The sequence below is a fragment of the Callorhinus ursinus genome, unplaced genomic scaffold, assembly GCF_003265705.2.
Source record: "Callorhinus ursinus isolate GAN/ISIS: 27379988/994484 unplaced genomic scaffold, GSC_fseal_2.0 scaffold54, whole genome shotgun sequence".
In the NCBI taxonomy this organism is placed as follows: domain Eukaryota; kingdom Metazoa; phylum Chordata; class Mammalia; order Carnivora; family Otariidae; genus Callorhinus; species Callorhinus ursinus.
Window position 1 is genome coordinate 15,571,432 of NW_027397116.1, and position 17,924 is coordinate 15,589,355.

Genomic DNA, 17,924 nt, shown 5'->3' on the forward strand with positions numbered 1-17,924 from the left:
TGGTTAGACGACTGCCTTCGGCTCAGGTCATGAGCCTGGAGTCCCAGGATCGAGTCCCACATTGGGCTCCCTGCTCAGCAGGGAGTCTGCTTCTCCCTCTGACCCTCTTCCCTCTCGTGCTCTCTATCTCTCATTCTCTCTCTCTCAAATAAATAAAAAAAAAATTGTGCAATTTGGTGGTTTTTAGTATATTCACAATGTTGTACAACCATTATGAGTATCTAAATCCAGAACATTTTCATCATTCCCAAAGGAAACTTCATACTCTTCAGACGTTACACCCCAGTCCTTCCCTTCTCCAACCCTTGGCAACCACTGATCTATTTTCATTCTCAATGGATTTGATTGTTTGGGGTATTTCATATGAATAGAACAATAGAATATGTGGCTTTTTGTGACAGGCTTCTTCCACTCAGCATAATATTTTCAGGTTTCATCTATGGTATAGCATGAATCAGTACTTCATTCCTTTTGCGAGTGCATAATATTCCATTGTATTCATCGGTTTATTCACTCATCAGTTGATGAACATTTGGGTTGTTTCCTCGCTTTTTGCTTTATGAATAATGCAGCTATGAACATTTTGTGTAAGTTCTTGGGTGGACCTAGGTTTTCAGTTCTCTTGGGTGTATACCTAGGAGTGCAGTTGCTGGGTCATATGGTAGCTCTATCTTCAATCATTTGACAAACTGCCAAACCATTTTCCAAAGCAGCTGTACAATTTTCCATTCTCATTGGCAATGCATGAGGGCTCCTATTTCTCCATATTGTTAACAGCACTTGTTGTCTGTCTTTTTGATTATAGCCAACCTACTAGGAGTGAGGTGGTACTTCATTGTGGTTTTGATTGGTATTTCCCTCATGCCTAATAATATTGAGCAGCTTTTCTTTTTTTTTTTTTTAAGATTTTATTTATTTGACAGAGATAGACATAGCAAGAGCAGGAACACAAGCAGGGGGAGTAGGAGAGGGAGAAGCAGGCTTCCCGCGGAGCAGGGAGCCCGATGTGGGACTCGATCCCAGGACCCTGGGACCATGACCTGAGCCGAAGGCAGACGCTTAATGACTGAGCCACCCAGGCACCCTGAGCAGCTTTTCATGTGGGTTTTTTGGGGGGCTACTTTTATATCTTAATTAATTAATTAATTAATTATTTTTTAGATTTTATTTATTTGAGAGAGAGAGAGGGAGAGAGAGAGAGAGTGGGGAAGGGGTGGAGGGAGAGGAGAAGCAGAGGAGGGAGCCTGATGCAGGACTCGATCCCAGGACCCTAGGATAATGGCCTGAGCTGAAGGTGGACACTTAACTGCCTGAGCCACCCAGGTGCCCGTTCTATATCTTTTTAAATCTTATTTATTAGAAATGTCTAATGAGGGGGGCCTGGATGGCTCAGTCGGTTAAGTGTCTGACTCTTGATCTCAGCTCAGGTCTTGATCTCAGGGTGAGTTCAAACCCCATGTTGGGCTCCCTGCTGGGCATGGAGCTACTTAAAAAAAAAAAGTATCTAATGAGATCCTTTGCCCATTTTTCAAATTAGTGTATTTGTTTTTTTGTTGAATGGTTCTTTATATATTCTGGATACTAAACTATTATCAGATATGTGATTTGCAAATAGTTTCTCTCGTTCTTTGGGTTGTCCTTTCACTTTCTTTGAAACACAAACATTTTTAGTTTTGATTAAGTCTAATTTACCTTTTCCTTTTATTTCTTGTGCTTTTGCTGTCATAAATTCATTGCCAAATCTAAGATCATGAAGATTTACACCTCTGTATTTTATTTTATTTTTTTTTAAAGATTTTAGAGAGACAGTGAGAGAGGGAACACAAGCAGGAAGGAGCTGGAGAGGGAGAAGCAGGCTTCCCGCTGAGCAGGGAGCCCAACACGGGGCTCGATCCCAGGACTCTGGGATCATAGACCTGAGAGGAAGGCAGATGCTTAACAACTGAGCCACCCAGGTGCCCCTTACCTATATATTTTAAAAGTGTTCTATAGTTAGGTCTTATAGTTAGGTCTTTGATCTATTTTGAGTTACTTTTTATATATGGTGTGAGTTAGGGTCCAATTTTATTCTTTTGCATATAGATATCTAGTTGTTCTAGTCCCATTTGTTGAAAAGACTAATCTTTCCTCACTTAGTATTCTTGGCACCTTTGTCAAAAATCAACTGGCCGTGGCGCCTGGGTGGCTCAGATGGTTAAGTGTCTGCTTTTGGCTCAGGTCATGATCTCAGGGTCCTGGGAACAAGCCCCACATTGGGCTCCCAGCTGAGCAGGAAGCCTGCTTCTCCTTCTCCTTCTGCTGCTCCCTCTGCTTGTACTCTCTCTCTCTGTCAAATAAATAAAATCTTAAAAAAAAAATCAACTGGTCATAGATACATGGGTTTATTTCTGGACACTCAGGTCTAATCCACTGATCTATATGTTCATCCTTATTTCAGTACCATACAACTAATTACTGCTGCTTTATAGTAAGCTCTGAAGTCAGGAAGAATGAGCCTTCCTATTTTGTTCATTTTCAAGATTGTTTTGCCTATTCGGGATACTCTGAGTTTTTGTACGAATTTTAGGGTCAGTTTATCAATTTCTACAAAGAAGCAGCTGGGATTCTGATAGGAATTCTTTTGAATTTGTAGGTCAATTGGGGAGCACTGCCATTTTAACAATATTAAGTCTTCCTATCCATGAACATGGATGTCTTTTATTTAAATCTTTTTTTTCCTTTCAACAATGTTGTGTGTGTAGTGTTCATAGTATAAGTATTGCTCTTTAAAACATTTATTCATGAGTAATTTCTTCTTGGTGGTGCTATTATAAATTAAATTGTTTTCTTATATAGTTGATTTTTTAAGTATTGATTTTGTATTTTGCAATCTTGCTAACGTCTTTTACTAGCTTCTTTTTCATCTTGGAAAAAAAATCTAAAAGTTCAATTTTTAGATGAATTTCCTAGGATTTTCTATATATGAGATCATATTAAATGCAGATAAGGACAATTTTATTTCTACCTTTCCAATCTGGATGTCTTTTATTTCACTTTTTTGCCTAATTGCCCTGACTAGAACCTCTAGTACAATGTTATAAGAAGTTTATGAAGGGATATCCTTGTTCCTGAACTTGGGTGGAAATTTTTAGTTTTTCACTATTAAGTGTGATGTTAGCTTCATTTTTATAGATACTTTATATTAGGTTGAGATGGTTTCCTTCAGTTCCTAGTATGTTGAACATTTTTATCATGCAGGGATGTTGGATTTTGTCAAATGCTTCTGCATCTATTGAGATCATCATGTGATTTTTGTTCTTTATTCTATTGGTATGGCTTATATGATAATCTTTCTGAGATCAATCTTATTTGGATATGGTATATAAAGTTCTCATATGTAGCTCCATTTTTTTATAATACTTTGTTGAGGGGTTTGGCATCTATATTTATAGGGGGATATTGGTTTGTAGTGTTTTTTAATTTTCTTAAGATATTTTTGTCTGATTTTGGTATCAGAATACTGGCTTCATAGAATGAATGGGGAAGTGCTCCCTTATTTTCTACTGTTTTGGAAGAATTTATGAAGGATTGATATTAATTCTTCTTTAAATGTTTGATAGAATATACCAGCAAAATCATCTCATCCTTGGCTTTTCTTTGTGGGAAATTTTTGTTTATTAATGCAATCTCTTTACTTTTTTTTTTTTAGATCTATTCAGATTTTCTATATCTTCATCTCATTTATCTAATTTGTAGGTGTAAAACTGCTCATAGTATTTCCTTACAATTCTTTTATTTATGTAAAATCAGTAGTAATGTCTCCTCTTTCATTCTTGATTTTAATAATTTGAATCTTCTCTTTTTTTTCTTTGTCAGTCTAGCTAAGTATTTGTCAATTTTCTTTATCTTTTCAAATAACCAAATTTTGGTTTCATTAATTTTTTGTATTGTTTCCCATCCTCTATTTTATTTATTTCTGCTCTAATCATTATTATCTCCTTCTTTCTGCTTGCTTTGGGTTTAGTTTGTTCTTCTTTTTCTAGTTTTGTATGGTGGAAGTTACGTTATTTTCTGATATTATTTGCTATGAGACTTTATGGCTATAAAATCCTTCCAACACTGCTTTAGCTCTATCCTATCTGTTTTAGGATATTGTATTTTCATTTTCATCTTGTCTCAAAGTATTTTCTAATTTTTTTTTTCTAATTTCTTCTTTGGCTCATTTTTTAAAGAAGTGTGTTTAATTTCTACATAATTTTGAATTTTCCAAATGTCATTTTCTTATTGATTCCTAATTTTATTCATTGTGGCCAGAGAACATTCTTGTATGATTTCAGTCCCCATAGATTTATTGAGGCTTGTCTTATGGCCTAACGTGATCTACCTTGGAGAATGATTTATGTGTACTTAAGAAGAATGTGTATTCTGTTGGGTGGTATTATATAGATGTCTGTTAGATTTTGTTGGTTTATAGTGTCATTTCAGTCTTCAACTTCCTTATTGGTCTTCTATTGAGTTGTATATTATCTTTCATAAGCACTTATGGATTTAGTTTGCTAAACTTTTTTCAGAATTTTTGTATTTATTTGGGTCTGCAAATATGTGGTCCTATGGGTTTAAGTTGATGACTGTCTATGCTATGCTTCAGAGAGAAATTACTCATTATTAAAAAAAAAAAAGAAAAAAAGAAATTACTCATTATTCATGCTGGAAGCTCAGGAGATGCCACTGACCTGGAACTATTTCATTCTCTCTTGAAGATCTGCTTGGTATATGAATCTTATAATTTACCATTCTATCCCTGACCCAAGACTTAATTTTTCAATAGCAGTGGTGAAAGAGGCATCAACTTCAGGCAACCTTGCAGCTTGGGCTGTGACTCAGCCTCTTCTACTTCCTCCTCTGACTTCCTCTGGACTGTAGTGCAAGTTTTTGTTTTTATAAAATGACATCCTTCGACACGTTTCCCAGCGATTTCTCAAAACAGTGTGTCCTTTCCCAGGTTTAGTTACTCTTCTATGGAGGGTTTTCTAAAACACCTAGTCAGCCTAGGCCAAAAGTAGAAGATCTCATTTCTCTTTACCAGATTGAAATATAGATGCTGCCCTTCCCACTGAGAGGGTGGCTTTCTCTGATATCTACTCTAAATTCCTTTTTTTTTTAGAGAAAGGGGGAGAGAGAGAGAGAGGGAAAAGGAGAGAGAGGAGGGGCAGTGGGAGGGAGAGAGAGAGAATCCCAAGTAGGCTCCACGCCCAGTGCATAGCCCAGCATGGTGCTCAATCCCACAACCATGAGATCATGACCTGAGCTGAAATCAAGAGTTGGATGCACAACTGACTGAGCCATCCAGGTGCCCCTACTCTTAATTCTTCTTATTGAAGATTAACTCCATTACTTATATTATTGATTTTATAACCTTGAGTCTCTTGTCTACTTTTTTCTATTGTTATCTTTTCTCTTTGGTGTCTTCAATTTCTTCCCTACTGGTGGCTCCTTCCCCTCAATTTATGAACATTCTCAGTGACTACCAATACCAGAAAACCAGGTAACACATCTCTCTTGACTTGTCTTTCTGTACCACACCTTCTTCTCACTCTTCTGAACCAATATTCTCCTTAACCACTATGCTATCACTCTGTCTTCATGTCTCCCTTTGAATTTAAACTTCTTAAAAACAGTCAACACTGAGAGCCTTCACTTCTCCACCTCCCACTTACTTTTTAACTAATGGCAATTTGGCATCTGCTCCTAACTGCCTTCACTAGTGTTACCAAGAGCTTTCTAGTTCCTATAGTCAGAAATTTCCAGTTTTTATCTCACTTGATCATTCTGTAGCACTTACCATTGCTGATCACTCCTTCCTGGAAGCTTGGGCTTCCTTTTGGATTTTGAGATACCACTTTCCACTGGTTTTCCTAGATTTTCTCAGATCTCTTCTACTTGACAGCTTCTCTTCTTTTGCCCACCTCTTGAGTTATTTCTTTTCCCCAAGTTTCTGACCTTGGTGCTCTTTCATCCACAAACACTTTTATGCTGATGATCCTAAATCTGTTTGTCATATTATCTTCCTTTCCTAAACTCTAAGACCAGCATATCCAACTCTGCTAACCATATCCACTCAGTTATTCTATATCTCTTTCCAAGCTTACCCCAAACTAAATTTATTTGTCCAGTAAATAGTACCCACTGTGTGCCCGAGATATACATATTCCTACATTCATGGAGCTTATGGTCATCAGCTTATTACAAAAAAAAGCGTTCTCTTTGTTCTGTATTTCTTTTGTCAGAGAGATGAATCACTATTATCTCTCCACTCAACCAAGCCAAAACCTAGATATTTCCTTGGACACACATTCTTTCTAAACTCCTAATTCTAACTTGTTCTGAAGTCCTGTCATTTCTACCTCCTCTTGATTCTTTCTACCTATTCACCATGTCATTGCTGTGGTTCATGTCCTTAGTTCTTAACTAGAATGAACATAGGACCCCCTAAGTACTTCTCCTTTTTTCTCACCCCTCCTTTGCAATGCTTTACATACTATAATTCTAATGCTATGACTTATTTCAAACCCTTCAGAGGCTTACTGTTGCCTTGGATTGATACACAATTTTCATTCATTTCTTGGTTGCTGTTTTCTTCCTCCAGTTTATCTCTCACTTTCCTAGCACATTCCCCCTTGTGTAGGAAACAGGGTTTTTTTTTTTAAGATTTTATTTATTTATTTGACAGAGAGAGGGGCAGCTAGAGAGGGAACCCAAGCAGGGGGAGTGGGAGAGGGAGAAGCAGGCTCCCCGCTGAGCAGGGAGCCCAATGCGGGGCTAGATCCCAGGACCCTGGGATCATGACCTGAGCTGAAGGCAGACGCTTAATGACGGAGCCACCCAGGCACCCCGGGAAACAGGTCTATTGAGGAATTATATCTTGTTGAAGTACTTATGAATTCTTGGATTTTTTTTCCTACAACACTCCCTGTCAAATTACCTTTTTCCATTGGATAATCATTCTTTAAAAGTTTTATTATGATTCCATAACTTTCTGGTCATCTTTATTAGAATAGCCCAATTTCAGTGGCTAAGAATCAGTCTGGCCTATTTAAAATCTTTTCACCTGAAAATCAGTTCAGAGTTTGCTTCAAACTCTCACTTCAGGTCAGCTGGAGAAAGGTGTGGTCTGGCTCTGAGACATCTTTTTATATCACTTCTAAGCACTAGCTGCTCAAATGTTTGGAGTAGGGAAGAGGGTTGGAGAAGCAGAGTTAATCTGATTTAGTTTGCTTTTGGTGGCCTTTGCTGATATGGTTTCCATGCAGGTTTTACCTGGCCCTTCTATCTCTGAGGAACTTCCCTAGAGGAGCAGATGTGTCTTACTTATTCTGAATCTCCCAAAATTGTTTTCTCTAGGTTGGGGATACCATTGCTTGGTCTTATGGCTGCCTAAGTGGCTTTATGGCTCTCTCTCCCTCCATTAATTTCCACATTTCTTCATGTGGAGCTACCAAATTCCCAAGGTCCTCTTTCATTCCCTCTCAGTTTTATAAAATTTTGTTCCCCAAATCCTCAGAGACATTCTATAGTTTAGTTCCTTCAGTCTTTTCCAACATGGACTATTCTAGCAGATCTGCTGCCTCCAGAAAAATCTAAACCAGAATTCAGCGTTCATTTTTTTTTGCTCAATTACTCTGCCAAATTTGAGAGAACTTAATGGCAAGCATCACTTTCTTCCTTTCAGTGGGATACAGGGACTGGACAGGACATCAGTACCTAGGTTTATAGGATCCTCTCCCAAGATCTGTCTCACAATGTGAGTGATGTTACCTGGGTGATCCAGATATCAATAAATACATTTGAATATGACTGGAGATTGATGATGGTGATGGTTGCAGAACAATTTGAATGTACTTAATGCCACAAAACTGTACCTACAAGTGGTTAGAAAGTAAGTTCTATATTACGTATATTTTGCCATATGAAAGAAAAAACATTTATATATAAAACACCAAAGGGTTTGGTGGGGGAGGGGGTTCTGCATTTCAGCAGGCTTCTAGTTGATGATGGGATGCCAGTTTTCATTTTTTACAGGTGCCCTGACTGGGTTCTCTTGGAGCTCTCTTAGCTTGGTGTAAGAGAGTGCATCTCCCTTCCCTCACTGGTAGAGAAGGGAGGAAATAGTAGTCTTTCTCAACAGGCACTGCATGCCCTACAAGGCTGATGACTTATTTCTCCCCAGGATTCCTTTTCCATTGCTGGGAATTAAGAGTGTTTGTTTCTTGGTAGGGGCTGTTCTGACCTGATACTTCTCAGTAATTCCTGCGGGAATGTGAGTAGCTCATTTACTGGGACTGGGGTCTATATAGAATGTGAGGTAGTTAGTATGTGCTTTAGATATAAGCCTCATTTCCAGAATAAGATAACCTCACTTGACATCCTCTTACATGAGTTTGTGCTGATATGTCAAAGTATAAAATGAAAAATGCTATAATAGAAGAGAGAATAGACAGAAATTTAAGGATTTCTCATATTGCCTTGCCTTTTTAAACAGATGTTTCATAACTTCATTTAGAAATGAGAAGGATAAGGAAGATCTTCCCCCCAAAATGCATGTTTGGGGTTCTGATTTTATTTGCTTGTCTCCCTTTCATAGCTGCCTGCATTTGATATGTAATTGGCCTAATATCACAGGCTGAAATTTGGAGGCAGAATAGGGATCCAACCCTAGTAAGTGAAGCTCAGCTTCAGATGTTGGAAGTGGGGCAAAGATTCTACTCTGACAGTATTTGTGGATGTGCCCCTCTTCCATTATGCCTTAGTACCTTTGCTCTTGCAAATACAGAGTTCTAAGAGAAACCACTTACACTGAAATCAAAGTAATTCTATACTAATTAGAGCAGATAAGGTTCTGGAATACCTAACTTGGGTCCCCATGGATGTTCAAGTGACTCTCAGTCTTTATCAATCAATTTGAAAAGTGGCCAGGGTCCCATTTGAATCTTAGTAGGTTCTAGTAGCACATGGATGCTCCCTTCCACAACTTCAGATAAGGGATGTTCTTGACTGTGGAAAATGAAGAGACAGGCAATAGACATGATGAATTCCCTATAAGGGTAGCCATTGCCTTAAAGCACCATGAACTTCTTAAGCCTCACTGTGTTTGATTCTGCTGCCCCCCCAGCATGACTCAAGTTTGAACATTTGGAAAAAGCTGCTATTAAGAATCTTGCATGTGCCTATGCCAGCTCTCTGTCATTTTTAGAATATGGCTTTGGTTCTCTATTTTGAGAAGGCATTTTATTCAGTTTCCAGTTGGTCAGCATTACTAAGAGACACTCAATTCATCAGAGGTTACTTATAGGGCAAGCTCAATTGGGAGAGGGAGATGCAGTGATTCTAAAGCATTATGAATGCAGTCCTTTCAAAGGGAGGCAACTTAGTTTCAACTTGAGATGCTACCATGTTCTGCTAGACAGCAGCTGCCATCCCATAGTTCAGGGTTTTTTGGGGTTTTTTTTTGTATTACTAAGGAATTCTCCAAGTCTTGTGAGTTATTTCAGAGATGTTTGGAATGATATTCTTTATTATTCTAGGAACTTGTTTGATAGAAACTGTTGTGTATTCTAATGAAAGTTATGAGGTCCAAAGTGGATCAACCTTTCAGCAAGGGGTAACTTACAGCAAAAGCAACATTTTTTCCTGTTATCTCAGATGCTGGTTTTAACACTCAGAATGGTCAGTACTCACAATTTTAACCTTGAGCTGAATTTGATAAAAATAAGTTTCTTTTTTTATTGACATTTTTCCTAGAGTTAAATGCACAGATCTTAAGCATATGTAAAATTTAATGAATTCTGATTAATGTACATTCCTGTTTAACCATCATTACAATCAAGATATAGATTATTCCCATCACCCCAGAAACTTCCTTTATTTCTACTTCTATTCTCTCAACCGCCTACAGGCAAACATTGTTCTTTTTGTCACCATAGATTAGTTTTGCCTGTGCTAGAATATCATATAAATAAACTCATCTATGTGTATCTTCTATGTCTGGCTTTGTTTCACCTACCATAATATTTTTGAGGTTTGTCCTTATTGTTGCATGTATCAATAGTTCTCTGAGCTTATGTATCTGTAAGTTGTTTTCACCAAGTGGGAAATTTCAGTCATTATTTCTTTTGAGTATTTTTTTTCCATCTCATTCTCTCTCCTCTCTTTTTGGGACTCTGATTCTGTGGTTAGACTGTTTAATATTGTCATTTACATCACTGCAGTTTTGCTCACTTTTCCTAATTTTCCTTTTCTTTTTTCCTCAGAATAGATTTCTATAGGTATTTCTTCAAGTTCACTAATTTTTTTTCTCTAATCTGCTCTTAAATTCATCCAGTGAAATTTTTGTTTCTGGTATTATAATTTTCAGTTCTAGAATTTTCATTTGGCTTTTTTTCATGGTTTTATTTCTCTGTTGAGATTATTATGATTTAGTTTTTAAGTCCTTAAACATATTATCATAACTTCTTTAAAGTATTACTATGCTAATTCTAACACAAGATCTACCTCAGGGACTATTTCTATTGATGCGGTTTCTTTTCTTAAGGGTCATCATAACCCGTTTTTTTAAAAATTGTGTAGTAATTTTTGATTATATACACAACATTTCGTATAATGCATTATAGAAGACTCTAGACTCCTTGATCTTCCTTTCATGAGTGTTGGTTGTTTGATCTAGTAGTTGAGTTACTGGTTTGTCACCTTGATCTTAAGTATGCTTGGTCTTATGCTTTGTTATAACACATCTCTGGTGTTAAAAATCAAAATTCAACTGAGTAAATTTAAAGATCTAATTGGTTTTATTTAAGAATTCATGAACTGGGCAGCATCCCATCTGGCAAATACAAAGGAGCTCCAAGGAGCTGTATAAAATGAAAGACTTTTATAGGCAGAAACAGGGCAGGACAAGCAACTTATTAGCAAAAGAAAAGAAAGGATTGTTATGGGCAAGGTCCCTTAGGGGGAAAGGCAGAAAGTCTTAATGCGCAGATTACCTCACAGGTGCTGATCAGGAAATCCCAGACTGATTTAAAATTCCATTCCTAGGAGAGGCCAAAACTACTTTTAGGTGGTATTAAGGCTTGGTGGGGCTTAACATTAAGTGACTCCATTTTGAACCTGTTTCTTTTTAACACTGGAAAGCTCTAACGTCTCGTAAGCCCTTCTAATTTTGTAAGACTCAACTCTAAACTTTGTTTTTTCGCTTGAGTCTTCTCTACCCTGCATCAAATGTGGACTGGAAATGTCCCCAGGGGAAATGGAAATATGGGCCTCACCCAATGAATGTGGTTTTGTTGCTTTTAAGGATCTAATCTTCTACAGTTTCTGCCTTCTTAAGGTTGCTCTCCGGTGCCTTCAATAGGTAGTATTTTGTTTTGTTTTTTTAAATTTATTTTGTTGAGAGATAGAATTGTTATCTTTCAAGGACTTAGTTAAAATAAACTACTTCTCCATTACTAAAACTTGACTTCAAAATGAATTTCAAACTGCATATTTTGTATTGTACACATAATGAACTATGAAATTCGGGAAGTGATTAGATGAATATTTGCAAATATGTTTTCCTTTCTCTCTAGCCTGATCTTGTTTTCTCTTTCCCTGGACACTGGTATTTAATTCTTGGTTTTCTGCATGCCTCAGCAGTTTGAGCCTCTAGCATTTTTCCCTCTCACATTCCCAACCTTTGCTTAGTACTTTTCCTGATCACAGTCCTCTCTACACTAAATTGTGATAATCTATTGACTTGTTTATATACTCCTTCGACTATGGGGGCATGAGGGCTTTACCTTGTTTTATATCTGGCTCATTATTTGGCACTTATTAGGCACTGAACATACAAATATTTTGACAAATTAATAAATAAACGGAAGAATTAAACAAAATGGAAATATTTGACATGGAAATTTGAAAATGAGATTTTCATGAAAATTCTGTTTTTACAAAGGTATTTAAATAGTGATTTTCCTAGACTGAATTTTGTCCTAAGTTATCAGTATTGGGGTTGAGTCATTTTAACACTAATAAAATATTTAAGTTGAAAAATGTGTATAATTTTATACAATTGAAAGGCAGAGGAGGCAGGTTAACGGGGAGGGGAAAGATTAAATCCTGAAGTCATCTGCTCTAATTTCTCTTAAGCCATAATTCAGGACAGGACTCTGGAAAAATACGAATGCACTAATGCATTCCAGAAGAGAGAGTGACAGTGGTTATATGTCACTTTATGACACATAGGTTAAATTTTAATGGACAGTGAAACTCCATGTTGCCAAGTAAGAAGAACCTGGACCAATTTATACAGAAAATTCTAGTACAATAACATAACAGGCTAATGTTAATATCTGCTGTTTCTCTTTGAAATAAAAGTGGCTGAGACAGTGAAAAGAAATTTTAGGACAAGGTCTGGACCTTTCTGTTCATCCATAAAAGGATTGAATTTAATTGTTTTGCATTCTCAAATTTTCCTGTAACATTAACTAATAAACCTACTTATTCCTTCATTTATTCCTTTGTGCACAATCCTTTTTTATATGCGTACTTCAGGCTAAGGGTGGTGCTAGGCCTTGGTTACATATAGATGAATACATATAGATGAATAAGACATAGTTCCTCCCCATAAGTCCTCACAGGAAACCATAATGTACTTCATAATATATAAATATTGACATATAAACTACAGGGAAGAATGTTTAACTTTGCTTGAAAAGAAATGAGTGTACCTGGCTGAAAGTGACTCATAAATTAGAACTTGAAAACAAGGTCAGGGGCGCCTGGGTGGCTCAGTCGTTAGGCGTCTGCCTTCAGCCTAGGTCATGATCCCAGGGTCCTGGGATGGAGCCCCGCATCGGGCTCCCTGCTTAGCAGGAGGCCTGCTTCTCCCTCTCCCACTCCCCCTGCTTGTGTTCCCTTTCTCGCTGTGTATCTATTTGTCAAATAAATAAAAAATCTTAAAAAAAAAAGATTAAAAAAAAAAGAAAACAAGGTCAAAGATCTTTTAAAAAACCAGATAGTGAAGTTGCAGATGTAAAGAAGAAAAGGAGAGAACAGTAGAAGAAAAAGCATAGAGCTAATGTCTTAGAAGATAAAGTGGTGATAAGGCAAAAGGAAATATGAATCAATCTGCTGCAGTTAAAGTCCTTTGGTGATTATTAGTGTCTAGTGCAACATATGGCTTTGGGTAATCGTGGTGCTATTTAACTCTATTACCGTATCGTAATGGTGGTGCTATTTAACTCTATTACCAGTGGCTTAAAGATTAGTATTAACTAACTTATGCTATGCAGCTATGCTTGAGGGTACAGCTACAAATTTAAAGAATTTGGTCTGCGGACATGTTTTATTTGGCCGGCACAATCATTTAAACGATTTTTTTGAGTTTGAATGAACTTACCGGTTTGCAACAACTTCCACATATCTTTGTTGCTTCACACACTAACATTTTCCTGCTGACCCCTAAAGGTATTTTAGTGTGCAGTCCTTAATCCACAGACTGGTTTTATGATCATTTGAAAAATCTTTCCAGCGTAAGACACAGTATGAATAAACAATTGGATTGAAGATGATTTCAGAAGTTGTGCTGTTTTGTGTTATTATGTTTGAGTCTGAGAAAATTCTGTTACTTTGGGCCGTATAATAAACGGTGTTGGTTTTAATGGATGGATTATTGGACATTAGTCCAATTATCCAGCTAGGAGAGTTTAAATTACAAGGGCCTAGAAATTAGCTTGGACACATGCCTCAGCAGCGCTTTCAGGAACGCAGTTACTGAAGTTGGCGAAGTAATTGTTGGGTTGCACAGTATCGTGCTTGTAGGAGGAAAGAACAGTGATAATAAAACAACAATAACACAACAGAGTTATTTCAAGGGAAGTGTTATCCTTGATAGAAGCAGAGCAAAAAGCCCCCTGAGATCGGAGTAAGGGAGATCTTGGGACAGAATCTCCAGAGGGACAGTGGTTGTGATTCCAGCAGACCCCAGGGCTTTTCCCAAAATTGCCCTACTCCCTGAATTTCTGTCATTTTGTCTCTTGCACTGATACCCTAGCTCAGCCCCCAGGGCTGTGCTTCTCCCCCTAGAAAACTCTAGCCCTTATTTAGATGGAACTCTTTTGTGTTTTCTACTTCAGCACACCAAAGACACAGAGAAGTATTAGCAAGTTACTCTCTTACATACTAAGAAAGATAAATATGTATATAAAACTTAAACATTATTCAGCATAGTTCTTGATTCTCAAATAGCTTCACTGTTGCCTCCTACAGTCCTCCTGGTGCCTTGCATGGCTCCCCTCACCTACACCTGTATCAGACACCTGTCTGCTGCTGGTGGCGCCTGACCATTGATACGTCAATGACGTGTGCATGTGTATACCCATTGTGTGTATTCAGGAAACAACTATTAGCTAAATAAATTGTTATTCTGAAAATTGGTGAACAGTATTTATTAGTGTCGTTGTCTACCACATGTGCCATTATAAGTATGCCCAATAAACTACATAAAATGTGTTTCTTTTTTTTTTAATTTATTTATTTGACAGAGACAGAGAAATAATGGGAGCAGGAACACAAGCAGGGGGAGTGGGAGAGGGAGAAGCGGACTCCCCGCCGAGCAGGGAACCCGATGCGGGGCTCGATCCCAGCACTCTGGGATCACGACCTGAGCCAAAGGCAGATGCTTAACGACTGAGCCACCCAGGCGCCCATAAAATGTGTTTCTGATGAGACTTATTTTTTAGTAAATATAATATGAATTTTACATTCAAATATTGTATTCACTGAAAAAGTAAAGAATTTTGATGTTGCTGCCTTTACTTAGAATGTTTTAAAATCTTCTTTGTAGAAATTGCCTTTAGAGGTTTTAGCAAATTCTTTTGCCTATTCTCAATAGTGACAATTTTTTTTTTTTATCATTTCTGGGTAAGTTTGATTTTTGGAAATAGCCAAGACTTATTTGGTGTGAACTCTGGTAAGTAAAGTGGCTGATCATACTAGGTATTATAATTTAGCAGAAGGAAATAAAGTTGAATGTGAGGATAAACAATGAGGTTTTTGTTTTGTTTTGTTTTGTTTTGTAGATAAGCTGGCTGCCTCAGATCTTCCTCTTCTCATCTATAGAGCTGCAGAAGGAATCCTTGCGGGAATATCAGCATGGTAATGGTAAATGCCTGGAAAGCTTCTGACAATGTGTTTTCCAACCAGGTTTTAACTTGAAACTCTCTCATGAAAAGTAAAACCTCTTTTCTCTCCAAGATGCTCTACTGTAACTATTAGCATGAGACTATTTTTTTTTTTTAATTTATTTATTTGACAGAGAGACACACAGAGAGAGGGAACACAAGCAGGGGGAATGGGAGAGGGAGAAGCAGGCTTCCCGTGGAGCAGGGAGCCCGATGTGGGGCTCGATCCCAGGACCCTGGGATCATGACCTGAGCTGAAGGCAGACTCCCAACGACTGAGCCACCCAGGTGCCCCAGCGTGAAACAGTTTGTGAAAGGAGGGACAGTGTTCTTTTTTTTTGCTCACGTTTTTTTTTTTTTTCCTCACATATTCTGCATGGCACATAGTAGCGTATCACAATTCAATAAATATTTGTTGAGTGAACAAAAGGTAAACATGTTGACTTTTCTCTTCGATAAACATTGACCTTACTATTAGTAAAAGCAGTGTTAACAAGATAACTTTTAGGTAATTATAAATTGTAAGTGATATGTAACTAAGTTTCTACTATTAAATATAGATTATTTTGCTTATATTAATATATTTTAAAAGATAATAAAAGTTGTTTCATAATGGTCACCTAAGGTTATTTAGATTTTATTATGATCTGACAATAAAGGGCAAATATTCATAGAAATTATGATGTTTTGGGTGCCTGGGTGGCTCAGTTGGTTAAGTGACTGCCTTCGGCCCAGGTCGTGATCCTGGAGTCCTGGGATCGAGTCCCACATCGGGCTCCCAGCTCAGCAGGGAGCCTGCTTCTTCCTCTGACCCTCTCCCCTCTCATGCTGTTTCTCTCTCTCTCTTTAATAAATAAATAAAAACCTTTAAAAAAAAAAGAAATTATGGTGTTTTCTAGGAGTACTCTTATTCCTCTACTGAGTAAGCAGAATGATCCTGCTAAAAGTCAGTCAGAACTGTGACCAGTTCTTTGCCCAAAAACATCTACTGGCTCCACATATACATGTAAGATGGGTTCCCTCCAAGGAACCTTGGACTGGGCAATTCCCATTGCCCAGAATCCAATTCTGCAGATATTTCCATGGTCAGATTGTTTATTGTCTGTAAGTTTTAGCTATAAACTTACTTCCAGGGCTCTGGAAGATTGTTTTTCTTCTCTTTTTTTCTTTTTGTTTTTAAAGATATTATTTACTTATTTGAGGGAGAGAGAGAGATCAGAAGCAGGCGGGACCAGCAGACAGAGGCAGAGGGAGAAGCAGACTCCCCACTGAGCAGGGAGCTCGACGTGGGGCTCGATCTCAGGACCCCGGGATAATGACCTGAGCTGAAGGCAGACACATAACCGACTGAGTCACCCAGGCACCCCTGGAAGATAATTTTTCTAACTGTCTCATTGATCTTATGAGTTTTTCAGGAAAAATTAGGTTCAATTTTGAAGTAACATTATCTGGAATAAAATTAAGGTAAAAAAAAAAAAGCAGAAACTCAGAGATGTTTTAATAGGCTGATAATTCTATTTGAAGTCATCGTAGGTAGACTGAAAAGCCTGTCTTCACTTTGCAAGATTTCACATCTTTTCAAGGAAAGGAAAGTAGATGCAGAAACATGATTTTCTTTTCTTTTCTTTTTTTAAATTTTATTTATTTGAGAGAGTGAGAGTGAGAGAGTGTGGGGGATGGGCAGGGAGTGGAGGGAGGGGGAGAGAGAGAGAGAGGGAGAACCAGACTCTCCATTGAGTGGGGAACCTGACATGGGGCTCAATTCCAGGACCCTGGGATCATGACTTGAGCTGAAGGCAGATGCTTAACTGACTGAGCCACCCAGGTACCCCAGAAACATGATTTTCTAATCTACTTAGTTTTGGCTGGTTATTGAACATCTTGGTTTCTAAGTATGTTAATATTATGAAGTGACAGATTAATGTTCCTTCAAATTTATTGTCACTTTACTTTGTTATCAATTAGATATATATTCTATTTCATATTCCTACAGCCACATTTGATTAATAAAATATCTTCTAAGAGCAGTACTTTGGTGTTATTTTAAGGCTGGTATACTTAGCCCAGAAATAAATAAAAGAACATTGCCATTTGAGGAGATATAGCTGAAAAATGAAAAATACAGAGATGTTTGCCAAAGGACAGATATTTAGTAGAAAGAACATTTCTTACTTTCTCATTGAGTCTGGGAGTATTAGGGAAATGGAGGAAATTTGTGAGAGATCTAGTAGAGAATATATATAGTGGACTTTTAATGGAAATATAATCTTGAAAATGAAAATACTGATATATACCCTTAAGTATAAATTTTACTTTACAAAGATATATGATCTTAGTTAAGTGATATTATTAGAGTTTTATAAACTCTTTTGTTATCACTCCATTTCCATCCAGTTATGAGAACAGTTTCTATTATAATGTTCAAAATCTGATTCTTTTTTTTAATCCATGTCTCTAATTTGGATTATCTCTGGGAAACTTGTTCCCAAGAGGGAATGTACTGCATTATAGTTTTATAAGGGAAGATTTAGGGCTGGAAATTGGAAGAGAAGCTGTGTCACTGCACTTTAATTTTTTTTTTTAAAGATTTTATTTATTTATTTGACAGAGAGAGAAACAGCGAGAGCAGGAACACAAGCAGGGGGAGTGAGGGAGGGAGAAGCAGGCTCCCCGCCGAACAGGGAGCCCGATGTGGGACTCCATCCCAGGACCCTGGGATCACGACCCGAG

General features: G+C 37.5%; 1 protein-coding gene and 1 pseudogene across 1 annotated transcript in view; both read left to right on the plus strand.

Annotated features, from left to right (window-relative positions):
• Positions 1 to 15,291, plus strand: part of CDC73 (cell division cycle 73) — a 194,481-nt gene extending 179,190 nt beyond the window's left edge. The window contains exon 18 of the transcript XR_012375657.1: positions 15,093 to 15,291. The gene's annotated coding sequence lies outside the window, so the exon portion shown is untranslated. The remainder of the gene's footprint in view (positions 1 to 15,092) is intronic.
• Positions 1 to 17,924, plus strand: part of LOC141371039 (uncharacterized) — a 55,649-nt pseudogene that overhangs the window by 22,043 nt on the left and 15,682 nt on the right.